Source organism: Stenella coeruleoalba (genome assembly GCF_951394435.1).
Source record: "Stenella coeruleoalba genome assembly, chromosome: 8".
Lineage (NCBI taxonomy): Eukaryota > Metazoa > Chordata > Mammalia > Artiodactyla > Delphinidae > Stenella > Stenella coeruleoalba.
Genome location: NC_137154.1, coordinates 14,897,923 through 14,920,581, shown reverse-complemented (window position 1 = coordinate 14,920,581; position 22,659 = coordinate 14,897,923). Strand labels below are relative to the sequence as shown.

The following is a 22,659-nucleotide window of genomic DNA, read 5'->3' as shown; positions in this document are numbered from 1 at the left end:
GCTTTCAGCGGGATGCCCCTGTTTTACAACTTTAGTTTGAATCTCCAAACAGCTGGGCATTCAAAGGGTTAAACTGGATCAGCAGGGGGCCAGCTGCGGGCGGCGAAGCCAAGAAAGGGTTAAAAATATCAACGCATTTATTCCCCAGACTGGTTCAAAAGGGGCAGCAATAGGATCGGGGAGCCAGGGAGCACCCCCCAAGGAATGACTTTTTAAAATTCTAGAACTTTTAATTCCGACCAAAAAAAAAAAGTGTCCCAGCTCGAAAGTTCTTTTAACCTTTTCATTTTTCATTTATTATTTTTTTTCCTAGATTTCTCCGCGGGCTGGTTTATAAAAGTCGCCCTCTCCTTTTGGGTTCGAGAAGCCAGGTTCCCCCCTCCGGGCAGGGCGCGGGGCGGGGGCCGAGGGGGCCCCGGGAGTTTTCTCCGGGGCCGGGTTGGGACGCGGCTGGTGAGTCCCGGCTCCGGCCCCTGAATTGGGGGGTCCGCGTCTGCCCCAAACGCCGCTTTCTTCCGTTTTCCATGTCATTTCCTGTACTAATAAGATGGTGGTCAAAGCAGGGGAGGAGAGCAGCAGCGAGTCGCCGCCGCCGCCGCGCCGAGGCTGGCGCTGAAACTTTGCCTCGTCGGGGACCAGCGCGCCCGCAGCGCGGCCGCTCCCGCCGCGGGGGCCGCCAGCCCGGGCCGCGCCGCCTCCGCCGAGCCGCCCGCCGGGCCGCCCGCGCCGCCCGGGCCCCGCGGCTGCCGCAGCATTCCCGGGAAGGTGAGTCAGCCCCGGTAGCCAATGTGGCCATTGAAAATGGCTTCGGAAAGCGCTCGGCAGTTTGCCAACGCGCGCGGGGGCCGCCGGTGCAGGGGCTGCGAGCGGCCTCGGGGGTGGCGGGCGGCCGGGGGAGTCATCGCGAGCAGTGCGGGGGGCCCGGGCGGCGCGGGCGCGGACCGGGGGGGCGCCTCGCCCCGGCCCCGAGGTGGGTTAACCCTCGGCAGGTAGGTGCCGCCGCCGCCGCCGCCGCCGCCGCCGCCGCCGCCGCCGCCGCCGCCGCCGTGGGATTCGGGGGCCGCCCCTCCGCCTCCTTCCTCCCCGCTAGCTCCTAGCTCGCTCGCCTTGTTACAATGTAGCCTTTTCTCTGCGCCGACGTGCCGCCCGCTGACGGACGTGGCCGCCGACCAATGGGAGCGGCCTCCCGGGCCGAGCTTTCGGAATGAGAACGCGGTGACACGGGCGGGGCGGGGCGGCGAAGGCTGGAGGGCTCGCCGCCGCTGCTGGCCTAGTTCTCGGGGGCACTTTGGGCTCGGCGCCCGGGGGCCGATTTGGGGGGCACGGGTCCTGCCGGGGTGCAGTGGGGCCTCTTCCCACGCGCCGCACGATTTCCCGCTAAACGTGGCCGCGCCGGGGGCTGTTTCTTTAATACATTTTCCATCTTAGTTGCGGTGTAGACTCTTAGGGAAATGTCCGGAGTGTAGCCTCCATCCCCCACTCGCAATCCCCAAGGTGCTCTGCTCTGCAGGCACTTAGCGGCCGATGACCTTTCTCCGGTCAAGGCCAGCACGCCCTAGGCAAGTGACTGCAAGGAGAACACAAATGTCTCGAGCGCTGAGCAGTGCTGGCGGAAAAGTTGCTTGTGTCTTGTATGGGGTTGGGCGATAGGGGCTTAAGATCCCAGGGGTGGGCTGGGACTTCGGGGAGAAGAATGTTAAACCTCTCTTCTTAGACGTTTGCTTCATGTGGAGAAAGGCTGTGGTATATAATTTAGAGTGGTTGAAGGAAACACACCCAGTTCTTTGTCCGTGGGGACAGGAGGCAATAATGAGAGATTGCTCTCCATGCCTGGAAACCCTATAAAATGGGGGTTTTATCTGTGCTGGAGCAAAAGAATTTTCCATGGAGCATGATGCCTCTGGCACCCAAGCTGGCTTTGCCCACATTTCCCCTTGAGAGGAAGGAAGGGGTTAGGGTTGTGAGGTCCATGGGGCAAAAGTAACAGGCTGTGTTTCCTTCCAGGGGGAGCGGGGCATGATTTTCACCCACCAACGCTCCGAGAGGTGGGCAAGCAGATTTCTGTGTGGGCACGTGTCTGGGAATAGAGCCCAGGGCTGTTGCTTTAGTTTAATGAAAAGGGGCTTCTCCATTGGAGTCCTTCCTCCCCTTCATACTAATATGCGACTTTGGACTTGGCACGGTTACTTTTGACCTCTCTGGGCCTTGCTTCTCCATCCCTAAAGTGGGGCTAACATAGCCTGCCTGGCCAGTCAGCTGTGAGATTATATGAGATAGCACAGAGAAAATGCCTAGCCCGGGGGCCACACATGATGTAAGAAGTGTTGTTCTCTCTGCCTGGGATTATTGCAGAGCACTCTCTTGGGAATATCAGGATTGCCCAACAAGCCCCACCTCGGTCCATTCAGTCCCAAACTGACGGGGCCTCCAAGGAGCAGCTGGGGCAGGGTCTACTCTCCCTTCCCTAGTGACATATTCAAAGAGGAGGGGCTCCCCTCACTGGTCCCAGGAGCCCTGATCAGCCATCACAACCATCACTTATATACTACTCTGACCTGAGTTACAGTTCTGTCCTCCAGACCCTTTGGATTGATGTGTTTCATAAATTTGTTCTCCTTGGTGTCAAGTTAAGACTACAATCATCTGAATCTTTCCTCACCTGGACTTAAATTGGGTGGGGGAGGGGAGGCGAGGTTTCCCTGGTTCTAAGTTATTGGCAAGTATGAAGGAAGTAGAGACCACTGAATGAGGAGTCAGGAGTCATTCCTGTTTATTCAACTAACTCCTCGGTCTGTTCTCTTGACCATCTCACAGTTATGACCAACACACGGATTCCAAGGCTGTCCCATCATCTTCCTCCCTAAACCTCCTACAGGGCTCTCGTCTTGGCCACGGCTACCACCATTCTGCTAGTCCTTAAGGCAGAAACCTTTGTGTCTCCGTTCCCTCACCGCAATCCACTATGTCTCCAGATCTAGGTAACTTTAACCTATAAATTGAATCCGTACACTCCTCTCCGTCTTCTCTTCCCCAGTGTCTTGGTCAAGCCACCACTGTCTATCCCCAGGACAACAGCACTAGCCTCCCAACTGTCCACCTGTGACCTCCCCTCCACGCCAGTCTTTGGATGGCAGTAAGGGTGATCTGTTCCAAAGAAGATCACAGCAAGCTCCCCATTTTTGTGTAAAGCACTGAGAAGTCTTCCCAGTGCTTTTGGGATAAAGAACCAAATTGTTACCATAACCTAGAAGCCTCTGAGTAATCTGGCCCCTACCCTTTCCTTGGCCTCATCTCCCACCTACTCTAGATCTCTCTGTACTCCGTATTCTCGCCTGCACATGCTGGTCCCTCTTCTGGAATACTGAAACACTTGTGATCTAATGAATGAGTTAAGGCTGGGGAAGGGCAAGATGGAGTGGGAGAGTGTCTGGTGGTCCTTAATGCTACCCCCTAAATATTTCCAGTTCATCCAAGCACATGTAGGATTGGATCTAGGTCCCCTTGTGTTGGGTGGGGCTGTGTGACTGGCCAGTGAGTTGTGAACTATGGTGACACATGCCACTTCTGGGCCAAAGCATCTAGTTGCTGGTGTGAGACCCTCATGAGTGCTCTTTTCCTGTGGTGTGGAAACTGGCAGAAGGTGGGGTGGTGGCTGCTTCTGCTAGCCTGGGTCCCCGTGTTGCTCCCTGAGTGGAGTCCCTTAGTACCCCATGATGGACATGCAGCATGAGTGATAATTAAGCCTTTGTTGTTTCAAACCACTTAGATTTGGGGGTTGTTTGTTACTGCAGCATAACCTAGCCTGTCCTGACTGATACAGAGAGTAGGGGAGCATTCCAGGCAGAGACAAGTATACACACACAGGAAAAGCTCATCCTCAGCAGCCAGGGTGAGCTTTTCTGACAAATAAATCTGAGTCTATCAACCTCTGCCTGAAAAACCTTCAGGGACTCCCACTGTATTTAGGAGAAAGACAGAAATCCTTAAGTTGCCCTCTAGATGCTATGGGGACACCATCTTGCCTCCCCCTGTTTACCATGTTTAGCCTAACGTGGTGCTATCCTCATGTTGCCCCTGTGCCCTGACCATGCGTTCCACTCCTCTCGTAGGCCTCCTCCTCATCTTTTAGCTTTAGCATCACCTCTTCAGGGAAGCCCTCCCAGATTAGGTTGAACTCCCTATTACGGCCTTTCATGGCCCCATGTACCTCGTATTTGTAGCACTCGTCTTAGTAGCAGTTTTACATTTATTGTTGTAATGATTGCTTGCAGTCTCACTCTTTCATCAGACCGTAAGCTCTGCGAGGGCAGGGCCTGGGTTGGTGTGTGTGTGTCGCTGCACCTCCAGTGTCTGTGCGTGAGAGCTGCTCACGGAATGCCTTCTGATAAATCCCCGAGCATTGGCTGGGGGCTCACAATGTGCTGGGGGCTAAGGACAGGATTAATAAACGCTGCTTCCTTGGAGTATGGGCAGGTCGGTCCAGCTGCAAGGAGGCGTGGGAGGAAAACTGGCCCGTAGAGTTCAGATCCTAAGCTCCCCATACTTACAGGTGTCCATGCCCTAGAAGGACCATGTTTCTAGAGTGTACGAGGGAAAATTCCAGAAAGGCCAAGAGGGTGAGATTTAACAGATCCTTGAGGTCTCTGATCTGTGGAGTATATGATTCAGTGAAGGGACCACACAGTAGGAGATCCAGGGCTGATGAAGATGAAGAGAATGATGATGAAGGCGGCTAATATTTACTGAGGGCTTCTTTTTTTTTTTTTTTTCGCGGTATGCGGGCCTCTCACTGCCACGGGCGGAGCACAGGCTCCAGACGCGCAAGCCCGGCGGCCACGGCCCACGGGCCCAGCCGCCCCACGGCATACGGGATCCCCCCAGACCGGGGCACGAACCCGCGCCCCCCGCATCGGCAGGCGGACCCCCAACCACTGCGCCACCAGGGAAGCCCTACTGAGGGCTTCTTGTGTGCCAGGTGTGGTCCTAAGCATGTCACATACCCTACACAGAAAACAAGGTAGGTATTATTATTTCCATTTCACAGATGGGGAAACTGAGGCCCCAAGAGGTGATGGAAGGGAGCCATGGTTACACAGCAGTGTGGCCAGGATTGGAACGCTGGCAGTCTGATGCCATCTCCCTCGGGATGCCCTCTTGGAGTGAGGGCAGGGAACCCCAGACCCACCAAGGAGAAGCCCCTTTGGAAGTGTCACATGGCATTATAAAGTTTCCAGGAGGTAACATCCACCTAACATTGAGGTTTGGGAAAAGGGGTTCCTGGCTCAGAGGTGCCTGGTGGTCGGTGCCAGGGCATCTGGTGCCTTTCCACCCCTGTTCTGGCCCGGGAGTCCTTAGAGGCCCCAGAGCTCCATGTTCTTAGAGTGGGGCCTGGGAGGGACTTCCCTGCAGCTGGTCCCGGGGCTGCGCCGGAAAAATAAGCCGTGCAGAAAGAAAAAAAAAACAATGAAGAAAAAAGAAAAATGTGCTGTTATTTTTAAAAAGCCTGTTTCCTATTGCAGATTTGTATCTGCGTTGGAAAGGCCAGTGTTCACAGGGGCAGTCACACGCGTGGCGGTGTCGCTGGGGCTAAGGCTCTTTAAGAGGGAAGGCCTGGGGCATCCTTCAATTCTTCCTTCATTCATCAGGTGGTCAGTGCACACAGCGAGGCACTGTGCTGGGCTTAGGGGTGCAGTGTGGAACCCAGTCCTTGCCCCTCCAGAACTCACAGACCAGTGGGAGGAGGTGGGCAGTTAACCAGGCAGTCACAGTTTATAGCAGAAGGATGCAAGGGAGACAGCCATCGACTCTAAGTCAAGGAAAGCATCCCTGAGGAGGAGGCCTTTTAGCTGGGTTTTGAAGGATGAGTAGGAGTTGGAAAGAAAGGGGAGAGGCGTTCCAGCGTGGGACGAAGTTTGTACAAAGGCATGAGCACACGGAATGGCTTGGAGAGGCTTGGGTGGTTCATTTGGCTGGAGAGTGTGGGTAAGGGAGGAGGTGGAGGGAGATGAGGCTAGAAAGAGAATAACAGTGATGATAATAGTAATATGACTAACACACCAGTCCTGATCCTGCCTCAGGACCTTTGCAGTGGTTGTTCCTGCTGCTAGAACACTCTTACCCATTATCTCCATGGCAGGCTCCCTCCTCTCCATCAGGATTTGCTCAAATGTCGCCTTCTTGTGGGCACTTTCTTATTTAAAATGGCAACCCCTGCCCCCTTATCCTCCTCTGCTTGCCTGCTTTTTCTTCTCCTTAGTGCATAGCACATGTAACATGCCCTGTGTTTTACTTATTTATCAATATGTCGTCTTTGGCTGCCTCCTTTAATTATGCTGTGAGCTCCCGGAGAGCGGGGAGTTTTGTCAGCTTTGTTCAGTGCTGCATGAACAGTGCAGAGCACATAGTAAGGCCTCACATTTGTGGAATGAATGAATGAATTAAGCACTTACTATGTGCAAAGTGCTTCAGAACACATTTTCTATTTCATCTTCCCAGCAGTACCCTGATATTGGTACTATTATTTCCCCATTCTACTGACACTATTATTTCCCTTTGGGAAACCAAAGCTCAGAGAGGTGGAGTAACTTGCCCAGGTCTTCTGGCTCCTGAGCCCTCCCACCTAACCCCGATGCTCTATCCCAGCCAGACTGTGAAAGGTTATGACTGCTATGCTGAGGCGTTTTCACTCTGTCTGTGGGGCCTCTGGGAACCGCAGAGGGTTTTATGACGAGAAAGCTGACACGGAGAGCAGGTTTAGGTCCCAGAAATCAGCAGCAGCAGCAGTTTGGGTGTGAGGCTGGAGGCAGGGAGGCCGATTAGGAGGCTGTTACAGTAGTCAAGGTAGGAGAGGATGAGCATGGGCTTGGTGATGGCCATTCCAAAAGCGAAGGTGGAGGAAAGAGGTGAGGACTTGGTCCTCCACACTGAGGCTCAGTGCAGATGGTTTGGGGCACAGTTCTGGGGGCTGCAGGCTTCCTAGAGTGCGTCTGCCTTCATTTCTGAGTAGCCATGGCACCCCCAGAGAAGACGCAGCAAAGTGCCTTGGGCTGGCCTCTAGGTGGGGGCCACTGAGAGGGAGCGTGTGGGCGGGGACAGCGCTCTGCCCTTGAGGCGGGTGTGGCCTCAGGTTCATTCCTGCCCCTGCGCCTGGCAGCTGGGAGATGTGGGTAAGAGGCTGCCTGTCTGGGGGTTGCCTGTCTCCGCGTCTGCACAGCAGGAGTGATAATGGTGCTGGCCTCGCAGAGGCTCCTGAGGAAGCAGCACCCGAGCACCAGTGTGGCGTGGGGACGGCTCTGGGGCCACCTCCTCGTGTGTGAGGTCATGACCACAGGGGAGGCATGCCCTAGGGCACGGAAATAACCTTGTGCCCCTTTCTGGGGACAGCAGTGCCTGAATGTGAGAGAGTGGATGAGTCATGGGGGGTCTCTACTTGAAGGTGACTGGAACGCACCTTCAGACACTTACCCACCCCCACAGGCTTGTGTTCAAGGCCAACCGTGCTTGGGCCTCAGTCTCCCTTTCTGTACGTGGAGACGGTAATGTCAGCCCTGCATTACCTTCTGTGGAAGAAAACTTTTTCCTCCCTGTTTTCAGGACCACGTGTTAAGAGGAACACGTATTGAGCGTCAGGGCACTTGACGTTGGCCCCGTGAGGTCTCTTCTACATCCATGTCTGGTTGAGGAAACTTGGGTTCAGAGAGGATACGTGACTAGCTTCAGATCCCACAGTCATAATCTAAGCTTTCCAATCACCTGGAGAAGCCCACATCGACAAAGCAGGCTTTAGGGGTTGCCTCCTTGTGTTACGTAACAATTCCCAGCAGGGCCCCTGGGTGCTTTCAAACCAGGATTTGATTTATAAGCTCTTGGTTTACACAGCCGGCTTCAGGACCCTCTCCCCACCCAGGACCCTCTCCCCACCCAGGGACCTCCCCACCCAGGACCCTCTCCCCACCCAGGACCCTCTCCCCACCCAGGGACCTCATGGATCAGGTCTTGCTGGTGCATCCGGACAAACGAAGAGCCTCCTGTGAACTGACTCTGGGCTGTGAGAGCAGAGGTGGAGAAGGACAGAGGGCTGCTGGCCACCCTGCACCCCAGCATCAGCCTCAGATCAGGGGTGGGTGCTGAGGGTGAGGACCCTGTTTGCAAAGTGAGGCGAACCTGGGCTTCTGGAGCCTTCAGTGCCTTCTAGGGCTTTCCCTTCCACCCCTATTTCTTCCCCACCCCACCTGATCCATAAGGGCAACCCAGGACTCTCTTCTTGACTTCAAACTCCTCCCAAATCCTTTATCATTAGTCTCTGAGGCAGGCAGAACAGCTCTCATGACCCCCATTTTATAGCTGAAAAAACTGAGGTCAGAGATGGGAAGTGACTTGCTGGAGGTCATACAATTTAGGGAGTGACCGAGCTAAAATTCTAACCCCACATCTAGCACTTCTTCCTCCGCACCCCAGGCCTCCACTTCCTGGAATTAGAGCAGGATGGGGACCTCTGAGAGCGTTGGCCTAGTCTTCGTGCCCAGCCCTCCAAAAGGACAGGCTGCCCGGCCACTGCTTGAATACCTGTAGCGGCAGGAGCTCACCCCGTCCTGAGGGGACAGAGGCAGCAACCCTGGGTGATGTGCAGGAAGGAGCTCGGGGTAGGAGGGGCTGGTGACCAGTGGGCTCCTTCTCCTGGGCAGGGCTGGGGGCGAGAGAGATCAGCAGGCAGGATATCAACTTGTCTCGGGCTGGGCTGCAGTGGACGTCACTGAGCAAGTAAATATGGAACCACGCCCACGATGTCAGCTTTCCCAGAGTGGCTTCTCCCACTATCTTGTACTTTCCCCAAGGAAAATTGCTGAGGACCAGGAAGGGATCCTGCTGCCCGATGCCCAGGGGTTGGAGATAGCCAGCTTGAGAGGCTCCAGGATGGCTGAGGGGCGTGGAGAGCAGCCCACCGGACCCTCAGCCCCAGCAGGGAGTGAGCCTCTTGTAGGGACAGCCGACCGGGACCCAGCCGGGGTGGACTCAGCGTTGTCGTGGCCCAAGGTACAGGGCAGGTGGGCTCTGGGTGGGTGAGGGTGGAGTTGCAGGCTGGGGCCCGACCCCACCTCACAGCCTGGCTCTTCACTGCTCTAACCCAACCCAACAGGGGGCATTTCCCGGGATGGTGCAGGGCCCCTCCTCAGACCAGCTGTTCCAGAGGGGGCTGGTATTTGGAGAGGAGGTGAAGAGGATCAGAGGCTAAGGTGTCCCAGGGAGGGGGGCAGGGTGAGAAGGGAGAAGCCCCTTAGCCTGGGGGGGTGGCAGGGCGGTGAGATCACCAAAGGAGATCAGCAAACTCAGCAGCCAGGAAGAATTTACTCCCAAGAGAAGACGTTGGGTCTTTCAGGGAGGGTGAGCAGAAAGGGAAGACCCGGGTCAAGAGTTTCAGGCTGGGTAATCCCAGGTCTTTCATACACGTCAGTAACAGCCAGACCTGAATGGCGCTTATAGGTGTGTGTGGGCTCTGCCTGAAGCAGGGTGCTGCCTGACTCGTGCTATTAGCCTCAGTTTACAGAGGAAAGATGGAGGCCCAGAGAAGTGAAGTGACGTACCCAAGGCCACACAGCTGTGAAAGGCTGAGCCAGGATGTGAACCCAGGTCTGGTCTGATTCCGGAGGCTGAGCTCTTCACCACTGCATGGGGCTCACTGTTACTGCAGTGGGAAATGCTGTCAGGAGCCTGTGCTGGGGGTGGGATGGTGGACTGGAGGGCGTGCAGGTTCCGAAAGTCTGCCCCTGTGATGCTGAGCAGTACAGAGAGGGTACAGTGTGGGCCAGCTTTATTCTGTTGCATGGCAGTGAATTCCACCATTCTGTCTTCCAGCTCACTTATTGGTTCTTCGCCCTCAGTCATTCTGCTATTGATTCCTTCTAGTGTAGGTTTCATTTCAGTTATTGTGTTGTTCATCTCTGTTTGTTCTTCAGTTCTTCTAGGTCTTTGTTAGACATTTCTTGTATCTTCTAGATCTGTCCCCCCATTTTTTTTCTGAGATCTTGGATCATCTTTACTGTCATTACTCTGAATTCTTTTTTGGGTAGATCCAGTGTGGGCCAGCTGTGACATCAGGCCCGTCACCCTCTGTGTGTTTCTACGTGCTCACCTGAGAAATGGGGATGCCTAGCACAGGTAATGCACCTGTTACAGGGTTGCTGGGACCTTGCCATGCAATATTTGAGACAGTAGATGTTCATGGAGCACCCCTTTGGGCTCTGGGGGTCCGAACATAGACATAATTTGATGGGTCCTGCACCGGGAGCCCAGAGCCCTGCCAGTGCCATGGAGAGGGTGGTCTGCAGACTACCGCCCGTCCATGAGCTCTGTGTTACTGGTCTGCAGTGAGACAGGTACAGGCATTAGAGTAAGTGTTGAGAAACTCATATTGCAACTTGACACTGCCACGCCATTTTTTATTGTAATTTACAAAAGCATCAGTGGGCAGCAGATTGGAAAACTTAAAAAAAAAAAAGTTTCTTTACCATAAATAGTTTGAGCAGCTCTGGCCCAGATCCTAACTGTGGTTGAAGGTAGGAAGTGCCCTGCTGCTCAGAGACAGGGTGGGGAAGGGAGCAAGTATTCCGCCTTGGCAGTAGGGGAGGGAGAGCATGGGTAGGCTTCCCAGAAGTGATGTCAAGCTGGACCTTGAAGGAGGAGTAAGAGTTTGCCAGGTGGAGGAAGAGGGAAGGACATTGTCAGCACTGGGAACAGTGTGTGCAAAGGCAGGCAACGTGAGGATCCCAGGGTTTAGGGAACGGCAGGTGAGCAGGGTGTTTGGACAAGAGGTGGCTGAATGGCGCTGGAGAGGCAGGTTAGGGCCAGCCCACGAAGGCCCTGAAGGCCAGGCTAAGGAGTTGAGACCTAAAGACTCAGGTGGGAGGTAAGGTCACGCTGAGTAGGTGCTTTAATGGACTGACGGGGCCGTCAGGTGGAGTTTCCTTTTGGTCTTCACCCTTGAGGAAGGCTGCTTCTTGGTACCCAGTGGGGTAGGTTACTAGTAAGCAGACCCCATAGCTCTGCTGGTCCCTGGCTGCCCTGGGAGTCAGCCGTGGCTGGACAGGCAGGCTGTTCTCTGGCGTGAGCAGCGGGCCTTCCCAGGCTGTCCTGGCCAGTGGGGTGGCATCTGGTGGTTGGGTGGCCATGGCTGAACCGTCTTGTCCCCACTGCCCTAAGCTCCCAGCGCTGCGAACTCACAGGGGCTGTGGCAGCCACCCCCTAGGAGTCAGTGTGGGCCAGAGGAGCGAGGCCTGAGGTCTGCAGCTGAGTTTGGGGGTTCGCCAGGTGCCAGGAGCCTGGTGTGTGATGGCTTGGGTCCGTTTAGGAGGTGAGCAGTGGATGGCAGCCTGAAGTGGCTTCCTGCATGAACACTCTGATGGGCCAGAGCTGAGCTGAGGCCTGCCTTTGAGACCTGAGGGGGTGAACACTTGTTGAGGTGACGAGGGAGAGTTGATGTCCCCACCTGGCCAGCTGGCGGCAGCAGACGGCACAGTGTCGGGGCAGCGGAGTTGCTGCTATGGTCCTGAGCTCCGGCCCAGACTCCTGTTCCGAGAGGAGGCCACCTGCCCTCTCCCGGGGCCCCTGGGAACAGACCAACGTGCACCTGGGCCTGCGTGTGGCCACAGGTCCACAGAGAGCGTGGTGGCCTGCCTAGGAGGGAGCTGTGCGGAGCGCCCCTCCCACCAGCCCCACCCACGCCCTCCTCCCTGGGGCCCTGTTCAAGGTGGCCCAGCCTCTGGCTCCCTCCCTGCAGCTCCCGCGGGCTGGCTGCCGTTCAGCGGGGAGTCCAGCTGCCTGGGATCCTGCCCGATGGGGCTGGGGAGGCGTTCGCAGGAGTCATTGGGGTGCTTTGGGGTTTTTTTTTTGTAGATACTAATCCAACTATATATATATATATACATATATTTTTTTAACATGTTTATTAGAGTATAATTGCTTTACAATGCTGTGTCAGTTTCTGCTTTATAACAAAGTGAATCAGTTGTACATACACATATGTCCCCATATCCCCTCCCTCGTGTCTCCCTCCCTCCCACCCTCCCTATCCCGCCCCTCCAGGCGGTCACAGAGCACAGAGCTGATCTCCCTGTGCGATGCGGCTGCTTCCCACTAGCTCTCTCTTTTACGTTTGGTGCTTTGGTTTTGACAGTGGCCTTGGTCATGCTTGGAGGCTTCTGTCCTCAGACCTCCCTGGCCCTCTGTGCCGCGGGCTGGGCCCACGCTGGACTCAGTATTGCCACAGCCCTGGGTCTCCCTGAGGCAGGAGGGGACAGCTCTGGGGCAGCTGCACCACCTCAGGCTTCGTCCTGCTGCCCCACCCTCCCCCAGAGCTGGTACTTTTCACTGTGAGTGCCAGGTGGCACCTTCTTGCCTCTCAGCAGCCCCTCTCCTCCCAGGACCCCGAGCCAGTTCTGCGTGGCCCGTACTGCGTTGCCTCCCAGGTGGAATCCTCCAAGGCCGGCCCTTTGCTCGCCCCTTCTGGCAGTGACGGAGCTTTGCTCTTCCTGCCCTTGATTCCCATTGTGGGTCTGTCGCCCGCCCCTGCCCCGGCTCCCTGGGCTAGCGGTGAGGCGAGGACTCGCTGGCCTGGCTCCCAGGAGCCCCTTCCCCCAGTTTCAGGTAGAAACCAGACTCCTCCCTGGCACCTGTCGGTGGCTCCCTGCCCTCCCCGCAAGCACCCTGGCCCTCAGCCCAGGACGGTAGCCAAGAAAGGCTCCCCTGCCCTTTTGGACTCACTGCTGTCTTGCAGCAAGCGTGGCTGCCTTTGGCGATGAGGTGCTGCCACGTCCTTTTCTGTCCGCGGCACGGATGAGGCCGTGTGCTTTGTGGGGGTCCGTATGGTTCACAGAGGGGCTGCACGGATGATACTTCATGTGCACAGCAGGCTTGGGAGGTGGATACTGTGAGCCCATTTTGCGGATGAGGGAGTTGAGGCTCCACAGGTTCAGTGACTGTGAAGGTCTTGTAGGAAGTCAGGGGCCGAGCTGGGACTCAGAGCTGTATCGCCTGACTCTTTTCTTGACGCTGTAGCTGTCTTGAAGGTAAGAGCTTCACTGCTCCTGGCTTGTTATCGTGCCTGACTAGGGCTAGGGGTCTGGCTGGCGCTAGGGATCAGCCTGTTGGGGACTAGGGCTCCTCTTGTGACCTGGGCTGTTGCCTGGGCTCAGTGTCACAGTCAGGGGCGCTCAGCCCTGTAAGCATTTCACATCCACTTCCCCCTTCCTTCCTGAACTCTTGTCCCCAAATGTGAGGTCTTCCCAAAGACATGGCCCCTGCCCTGGGAGTCTGAGGCTGACGCCAGACATGCTGGCCAAGGGCTGGGGGCTGCTGGGACAGAGGGGCCAGGGCTGGGTGTTATTGGGAGAAGGGGAGGGGTGGAGCTGGACAGCTGGAGGTGGACTTGGTAGCTGGCCTGTGTGCCTCTGACTGTGTCGCAGTGAGCGTCCACAACTCCTGGCCTCTCCCTCCTCCAAGATCTGGTTCTCTGTGCTTCCTTAAAGGCACTCATGATGCGGGGACAGTAAGGGCTTTGCTCTACTCCCCTGATGAGGCTGTGAGGCCCAGAAGGACTGGACCCACCTATCCTTGTGGTAAATCCCTCCACCCCAATGCACAGGCTTGCTCGCTTCCAGGGACCAGTAGCTCACTGTTTCCAAGACAGCTCGTTGAGTCTTTTTTATGTTGTTTTACTACGTTTTCATTATATTAGGGATATACGGATACATTTTTGCTATTAAAAAATCAAATAATATTTAAAAAGCGAAATATAGTCTCCTTGATAACCGTAGCATTCCAGCCTCCTCTGCAAGGTTAATCATCACTGTTATTACTTTGCTATATATCCATCTAGATCTTTGTCTATGCACTGCACACAGAACCTATAGGAATATGTACCATTATAGCATGTGCGTGTGTGTGTGCATGCATGTGTGTGTTTAGACAAATGGTTTCATTCCTCAAATTGCTTTTCTCACTTAACATTGGATCTAGGAAATCTAGTCATAGTTTTACACAGTGAACTTACCATATTGTTTTTCTTCTTTTTTTTTTAAACTAATATACAGTAGTATATCAATGGCGAGGATCGTCATTTATTTATCCATTCTCTTACTGCTGGACATTTAGGTTGATTCTGATTTTATTCTTGTGCCTCTTTGGTCATATCTGTAGCAGCTACTGCTGGGTTATAGGAGCCAGTTGCATTTTTTTTTGTTTTTGTTTTTTGCCGTACGCGGGCCTCTCACTGTTGTGGCCTCTCCCGTTGCGGAGCACAGGCTCCGGACGCGCAGGCTCAGCGGCCATGGCTCACGGGCCCAGCTGCTCTGCGGCATGTGGGATCTTCCCAGACTGGGGCACGAACCCGCGTCCCCTGCATCGGCAGGCGGACTCTCAACCACTGTGCCACCAGGGAAGCCTGCCAGTTGCATTTTTAACAAATTATTGTGCAGTATCTAAAAATCTGTCCCCTGAGGCTTTGCACAGAACCAAATGTCTCCCTGTGGGTCTCCCACTATTCCTGAATCCCTTCTTTAGCCAGAGAGAAAATCTGCTCCTGTGCCCTCTGCCAGTCCCCAGAGAGCTGGAAACAATGGCCGTGGCCCCTGGAGTCTTTTCTCTTTCACACTTGGGTTTTTCTACCGTTACTCAAAAGGTGTGTTTTTGAATGACTCCTCTCTCAGGTGGCTGTTGTGATAAGTGAACTTTGGAATCCAGATGCCTTGGTTCAAATCCTGGTGTTTCTGGGAAATTGACTTAACCTCTCGGTGCCTAGTTTCGTCCTTTGTAAAATAGAGCTGACAATAGCGTGCATACCATGGTGCTTCTGTGAGGACCAAGTAAACTAACGTGTATAAGGTGCAAAATGCTCACAAAATCATAATAATATTATTATCCTGGGGTCTCTTGTCTGCGTTAGGTCCAGGCCCACCTTGGTGGGCAGAGGGCCTGTGTTCCCGTGGGCAGCCTGGGATGGCTCCGGTCTTTGCGACAGCTTCATCCCACTGTCCACTGATTTCCCAGAGGAGGCTGCTGCCTGGGAATGCAGTGGGTGATCCGATTTCTGCCTGGCTTGGTCCTGTAGGTTCTGGATCAGGGCCTACTGGGAGGGAAGGAGGTCAGCCTGACCCTTTGCTTAGTGGTGGTGGCCAGGAACCTGGTAACATAACCCCACACCTCGGGCAGATTTACCGACTCTCAATGGGGCCTGTTGTGGCCGGGGATTTGATCTCCCTTGGCCTGCAGGGTGGGCAGGAGAAGAAAGCAGCTTGGGGCCAAGCTCTCCCCTGAGAGCCCCGGGGCCCCTCTGGGCCACACTGGCCGGTCCAGGCCTGGGTTTACCTTTCAGCCCATGGGGCAAATCTCTGCAGGTGACTGTATATTTAGTGCTGGAAAGGATGGCCCCTTTGCTTTTTTCTCACACCTCCATCCCCCCGACCCCCTTTCAGGTTCAAAACCACCTTTATGCCACCAACTAACCAGCTCTGCACAGCCACCCTCTGAACTAGGCAGCCTGGTCAAGGCCATTTCACACATGTGGAATCAGAGGCCCAGAGACGTCAAGTGACTTTCCCAAAGCCACACAGCCGCTGGCAGGGTTGGGAATGTACCCAGGCCGTCTGGCTCCTTGTTCGGTTCTTTTTCACGAGGCCACCCAACGTGAGATCTTGGCGGAAGGTGCCCAGCAGGGCAGCCCTTCTTGACCTCTTGCCCTCTGGTCTGTGGCATGTGTGGTCAATGAGCACAGAGGCTTGGGATTATTTCCTGAGAGGTGAGAAGCACCGTCGGTGGCCCGGGGCCCAGCCCTTCCCCGGCACCAGCCACAAACCCTCTCAGTAGCCAGAGGTGGCAGGGGACAGTGCGGCTGTTTCAGCTGAGGCCACGTGCCCTGCTGGGGAGAAGGCTCGCTCTCTGGGCCTGTCCTGTGGTGTGCAGCAGCAACCCTGGGGACTCTGGGTACTTGCCCAGGGAGGCAGGAGGGCAGCCATCATGGGGTACGTTTTATTCTTGGCCCCAAGCTGCTTTCTTCTCCTGCCCACCCTGCAGGCCAAGACTGGGGGAAGCAAGGCTCAGAAAGGCCCAGGGGCTGCTCTGAGCTGGTGGCTGGCAGAGGGGAAACTTGAACCCACCTTCTGATTCTTACTGTAGCCCCTCACCAGTCATGTTGCTGGGTCACACCTCGGACATTGAGCCGGCCTAGCCTTGAGTTAAGAGCATGGCTGCTGGTGTCAGAGGGAGGTGGGCTTGCGTCCTGGCTCAACAGTAACTGTTCATGTTTATTGAGTGCTTACTAAGTGCCGGGTGCTATTCTAGGTCTTGACCCATAATATTTCACTTAATCTTCAGAATAACCTCATGAGGTAGACACCATTCTTATCCTCCATTTACTGAGGAAGCTGAGGTGCGGAGAGGTGACTTCTCAAGGACATATGGGGGTGAAGCTGGGACTGGAATCCCAGCAGAGTGGCTCGAGGTTGCCCGTGAACACCACAAGGCCTCTCATGGCCAGGAGGGCTACACATGCCTGTCTCATCCTGGCGCCGTGCGTGGCGCACGGTGGGCCTCGGCGTACACCTGTCGAGTGAATAATTGCATGAACGGATGTGAGGCTTTGGACGAGCGACTCAGCCTCTCTGAGTGTCAGTAAAGGGAGGACCCAGCCACCTTTTCTCCAGCGTTGATGGGAAGGGTCCAGTGCGGTGATGTTTGAAAGTGTTGTGCTCAGGGCTGGCCCACGGCAGCTGCGGTCACTCTGGGGAGACGGTGCCTCTGAGCTGCTCTGAACCGCCCTGGGAGTGGGGTGTGGCTCTGAGCTGTCTCACTGGCGTGCAGCTGCCCAGCCCCGGGGACAGAGGCAAGTTCCCTCTGCATGGGTGGCTGTGGGGTGTCACCCGTGGCTGGCCTTGGGCTTCCTCTGGGCAAAGCCGGGGGCCGGGGGGCAGAGGGTGAGCGCCGTGACGGTGCTCGTGTGGGACCCCTGCATTCCTGTGGGATGCTCACAGCCTGCTAGGTGGTTCACACACACATTTTTCTTGTCTGTTCCCCGTGCCCGTCTTTCATCCAGGCTCAGGGAGGCGAGGTGACTCACCCAGGTTCCCACAGGCGTGGAGTCTCACCTACCGCCTTCTGAGGGGCCCTCTCTGGTTCCTCACTGTGGGTTCCAAAACTGGGGGCAGATGCCTGGGGAAGAACCAGATCAAGGGCCCCTGGAGGTCTCAGGTGACTCCCGCCTCAGCTGCCCCTGCATGCTGGGAACCCCATTCAGATTTGCTCACTTTGTGAACAGCTCTGACAGGAGGCTCTCTGCAGTGGGACACAGGAGATGCAGGTCCATCCCATCCTCTGCCATAGATCTCCTGTGTGGCCTTGAGTAAGTTCCTACCCCTCTCTGGGCCTTGGTGTCTGGCCCCATGAAGTGGGACCATGGGGCTCACCGACACCTGCTGTTCTGTCCTTCCCTTTTAGGGGTAGGGGTGTGATTCATGGCTCAGGGCCCAGCCTGGCATTTTCTCAACCCCTTTTGAAGATACTAGGATACTGGGGACTCTCCACCTTGCCAGTTGGGACACCTGGGCTTGGAGTCAAGGACCAGGTCCTCGTCCTAAATAGTCCTGAGACTGAGAAGCACAGGGCAGGATGAGGTGGGGCTTGCCAGGGAACCCCACCAGGTCCATTCCCTCGCCCCAACCTGAGAAACTGGGGCTCGGCAGACAGCACCCCGCATGGGGGGAAGCACTGATTCTGGGGTCCATGCGATCTGGGTTTGAATGTGAGCTTTGCCACACACCTTTGGCCACTCGCCTGGCCTCTCTGAGCCTCAGTGTCCTCACCTGTGAGACAGGAGGTGAAACTTTCCCCCCAAGGCTGAGGTGAGGGTGAAACGCATGCGCGTCTCCGCAGCCGCCCGCTGACACTCAGCAGGTCCCTAATGTCACGAGCAGATCTGTTGAGGGGGTGGAAGGGATCGGAGAAAGCTCCGGAAGCCTCGCCAACAGCCCTGGAGGCTGAGTCCAGAAATAGAAGACCCCAGAGGCAGAGGCTCCTGATGGCCAGGCTGGTGTCCGCCAGCCCCCAGGAGGCCACACTGAGCTGGCAGCGGGGGCCTTCCCTCCCTCCTGGGGCTGTTGGCTGTATAAATTACTCGGCAGCCTCTGGGCTAATTTTACCTTCTTGGTTTTCATGAATCATTTCCCATCCGGGGGCGTGTGAGAGAAATGGAAACGGCTCTGCCAACTGGATGACCGGGCGCCAGCCGCAGTGAAACGCCTGTGCCGAGAGCCCTGCTTGCGGGCTCAGAAGCAAGCACAGGACACCCTGGGGTCCCTGAAAGGGCCCCCGAGGGCCGGCTCCTTGCGGCTGTGTCCCTGTGCCTTTGGGTTATGATTTGGAATAAATGAGCCACAGCAGGTCCTGGGGCTGAACTTGGCTAAGTCTAAATGAATTTGGAATCAAATGGTTATACCGTGATACCATGATGGACATTCAGGTGTGTTCTGACCTCAGTGGGGGAGCGGTTTAGCAGAGAGACCCCTGGGACCCGCTAGGGTGCTTCTTTGTGGCCCAGCTCTGGGAGTTTGCAGGAATGCTGAATTTTCATAGTCACGGAATACCAGAGCTGGTAAGTTCAAGCCGAAAATCAAATCTAACCGCCTCGGGTAAACTGAGGCTCAGAGAGGGGAAGGCATTTATCTCAGGTCAGCGAATCATGGAAGAAGTCAGTTACTTACTGACTGCTTACCATTTTGCTCACGACAACCCTCTGATTATTATCATCTCCATTTTATGGAGGGGTAACTGAAGGCCCAGAAGGTGAAAATAACTTCCGCAGATGACAGCTGTATGTGGTGGAGCCGCCATTTGTGCCCACGCCAGAGCCCACGTTGCTCCTGACTTCTACGCCAAGGTGCCGCTTGGAGTTGGTTTGTAAGGTCGCTGTGAGGTGGTCCTGGAAGCTCCCAGCTCACACTCTCATTTTCTTCTTCCCTCCACCAAGGGTGCATTGAGCCCCTACCAGGGACCGTTCTGGGCCCTGGGGACTTGGGAGCAGCCAGAGCGGACAGAGGCGGGGGGCCCACCGTGGTCCCTCCCCAGCGCCCTCCTCTCACCTGAGGCTGGGTTCTCAGAGGACAGCGTCTGCACAGCACTCTGGTCTCTGCCATGCAGGCCACACACTCAGCAGCCCAGCCCAGGCAGGGGACGTCCCTGAATGACACGGGCTGGCCGGAGATCTGGAAAGTAAGTGCTTTGCCCATTTGGCCACCGTCACCCAACTCTGGCAAATTATTGCCACGTGAGACCGCCTACCTAGCGTTGCTAGTACTTCTGGTTCTCCAGAAAAGCTGAACATCCATGTTTTTACACGAAATCTTATGTTTCTTTAAAGTTGGCAACTAAAGCCAAAATAAAAACTGGAAAAAAAACACCAGCCACTAGCTTGTAAGCTGTGGATCCTTTCCTCTGCTGCCTCTCTACAGACCTGTCTCTGATTAGAGCAAGTCTTGTTCTAATCATCCCCCAGGGGCCACCTCTCCTAGGAGGTCCCTTCACTCCCTGACATGGAAGACCCTACCTCACGCTCAACTGCAGCTTATCTTCCTCTACACTGCCACCTTGGGGTAGTGGAAAGGGCATGGGCTTTGACTTGGAGAGTCTCCAGACAGTTACAGTGCATCCTTATCCAAGCCACTTAACCTCTCTGAGCCTCCGTTTTCTGTCTGAAAAACAAGTAAAGTAAAAGTGTACTCAGTAGATTGTTGAAAGGACTAAATACAATCAGACAGAATTTCAAGTCTAACAGGATTAGGCAAAAGTGGAATTTACGGGCTCCGCAAAGTGAGAAGTCCAGGAGCATCTACGGCTTCAGGCACAGTTGGATCCAGGGCTCACAGAGTGTCGCCGGGACTCGGCCTGTCTATCCTACCCTGCTTTATTCTGTACTGGCTCCACTCACAGGCAGGCTGCCGTGTGTGGTGGCACCGTGGCTGCCAGCCAGCAGATCCGTACTTACATTCTAGTTTTTCAGAGTTCCTCTTCCCAGCAGATTCCTCCAAAACCCCCAAACTGCAGCTCATGATTAACTGGGCCCTTTACCCTTCCCTACACCATTCACTAGGATGGACAGCTATAAGCCCTGGTGGGTTGGCCTTTGGGCCATCCAGTCAGAGTGAAGCATTTTGAAAAGGGGTCTCCCCAAGGACACCAGGGGGCTTGGTGCCAGAACGGGTAATGGATGCTAGTGGAGAAACCTACAGACATTCTCCCCAGGCTGCAAGCCTCACGAGATCAGGGACCTAGTTCACCCCAGGTTCCCAGCACCTAGGACAGTACCTGGCACTCCATAGCATGGAAAAGCCAAGAGCGAATAAATGAGTATCCTCCACGGTACGTGTAGAACACCGGGCACAGAGCCTGGCATCAGCCACATCTGCGCCCCTTTTTCCTCCAGGACCAGGATGAAGGTCTTCTGTCCTTGGTCCTTGCCAGGTTCACCCCCCACCCGCCCCAGCACCCACCTACAGAGTGTCACGGTCCCGCAGTGTCTCCTCCGGGCGGAGCTTGTCAGCCCAGCCGGAGAAGCCCCAGGACACTCTTTGTTCGGTCCAGCTTGACACACAATCATTATAATAATTAGTGATCACAGCGCCTCGCATTCACAGGTATCCTCCGAAATCATCTCATTGTTTGTTTACTTCCTTATTGCCTGTGTCCAGATCATTTATGCTTGTTACTGTTTCAGGATTGAGCCGCTGGTAGAGCTTCAGTTTCCTCAAATATAAAACGGGGATAGACTCCACCCTGCAGGTTTGCGAAGAGGATTAAGTGAGATAATAAAAAAGTGGAGCACCTGGCCAAGACCTGGCGCAAAGCAGGTGCTCAAGAAGGACCGGGTTCCCTTTGACTCCCCTCAAATCGAGGTCCTCGTATAAACCCACGTGTGTGAGCCTTTCCATGAGTACGTGGGAAGATAATTAATGCTTCCTAAATGGCCACTCCTGGTACCCACACACAGACAGACACACCTCCACACACACACATAGTAGGAAAGAACCCTAATCTGGCGTGGATGCCACATGTGGCCAAGACTCCACGGATCAGCAGGACAGCTTCTTACCCCCAGCACAGGAGGGAGACGGCAGGATCAAGCGCACGGTAGCCCCAGTTACTGTGCCTCCAAGTCCCATCGGGTGACACGATGGACCCAGATGGTGACACGATGGACCCAGAGCTCTTACACTGCACTGGAAGAGCTCAGGGCAGAGGGCTCGGCACCTTTTGTAGCAAGCGGTGAAGAAGCTGGTTCCCCTTCCCCGGGGAGCGAGCAGTTGTATGGTAGCATTCATGCTGTGGTCACCGTGACCTACTTAGTTACCTATGTGACTAGCTACAGAAATGGCTCACAGTCAGAGGTCAGAGGATGGTGAGGGCTTGCAGTCTGATAAACTCAGCAGGGGACGCTCAGGACCCATGGCGGACCACCCCTTCCATCTCTCTCTCTCTCTCTCTCTCTCACACACACTCACACACACACACCCCTTACTTGTCCGAACATGGGATGGTGGCCTGGCCGCCTGGTTCCCTGTTGGAGGTGTTCAAGCGCGCTCAGTGATGATAGTCACCGCGGCTTCCAGCCTCTTGCAGTTTAGACTAGCGCTTCTCAAACTCAACTCTGCGTACAAATCACTGCGGGAATCTCCTGTTTTAAGGCACGCTCTGATTCAGGGGGTCTGGGGTGGAGCTCGGGACTCTGCATTTCTAACAAGTGCCGTGTGATGGCCCTATTGCTGGTCTGTGGACCACGCCAGAAGAAGCAAAGATTTAGGTGACTTTTGAGCTTTCTTTTCATTCTGAGATTCTGGGCAGGACTGGGCGAAAAAACAGCCAGTGAGAATGGCAGGGCCGGATGGAACAAGGAGGGGAGGGAGCTGAAGGAGACTGCAGGAGAGGTGAAGGCTGGCACCAGGCCCACGGGGCCCCCCGAGGGCCCTGCAGCCCCTCCCTGCACAGGCCTTTCCCTCCGGGAGTCATGGTACGGACAGTAGGACCCCTTTCCTTGTGGCCAAAACACCACGTGGTGTTTCACCAGGGTCCCACCTGGCTAAATAGAGGCTCCAGCTCCGTGGGTGGGTGGGTCGGAAGGACTGTAGAGGCGAGGACGCTAAGAGCGCTGTGGAGAGGGGCAGGGAGAGCGGGGCGGGAGAGGGGCTGCGAGCACAGGCTGGAGGGCGGTGGGTTTGTATCTCCCAGAGTCTTCCTCTGGGAGGCCTTGTGCAAGTCACTGCCTCTGGGCCTCCCGTTTCCTCGTCTAGAGAGGAGGGGCCTGGGTGCGTCCTTCAGCTCTAACAGCCTGTAGGAGGCAGTAAGATGCAAGAGCACACCTTCCCCAGCCCTGCCCCTTAAGAGGCAGATTGCTTAAAGTCACACACTTGCAGGTGTGACTTGGGGGCAGATTGCTTAAAGACTGCGTGCCCTCTGCCTTAGCATCACAGGGGTAAGGAGCGGGGGACACCAGAGGACAAGTCTGGTCTCCCAACAGACCAGACTGCCTGCAAGCAATCAATGCAGGCCGTCTCTGATTGTCCTTCAATGAATGTACACGTCCAGGCCGTTTTCCATCAAGACCTTCCCTTCCTCCCGCTTTGGCGT

The 22,659-nt window shown here is 55.5% G+C and overlaps 1 protein-coding gene across 2 annotated transcripts in view; it reads left to right on the top strand.

Moving 5' to 3' along the window:
- Nucleotides 1–247: 247 nt before the first annotated feature.
- The window catches only part of PRDM11 (PR/SET domain 11), an 82,645-nt gene continuing 60,233 nt past the window's right edge, over nucleotides 248–22,659 (top strand). For both annotated transcript variants that reach the window (XM_079928878.1, XM_079928880.1), the window contains exon 1: nucleotides 248–765. The gene's annotated coding sequence lies outside the window, so the exon portion shown is untranslated. The remainder of the gene's footprint in view (nucleotides 766–22,659) is intronic.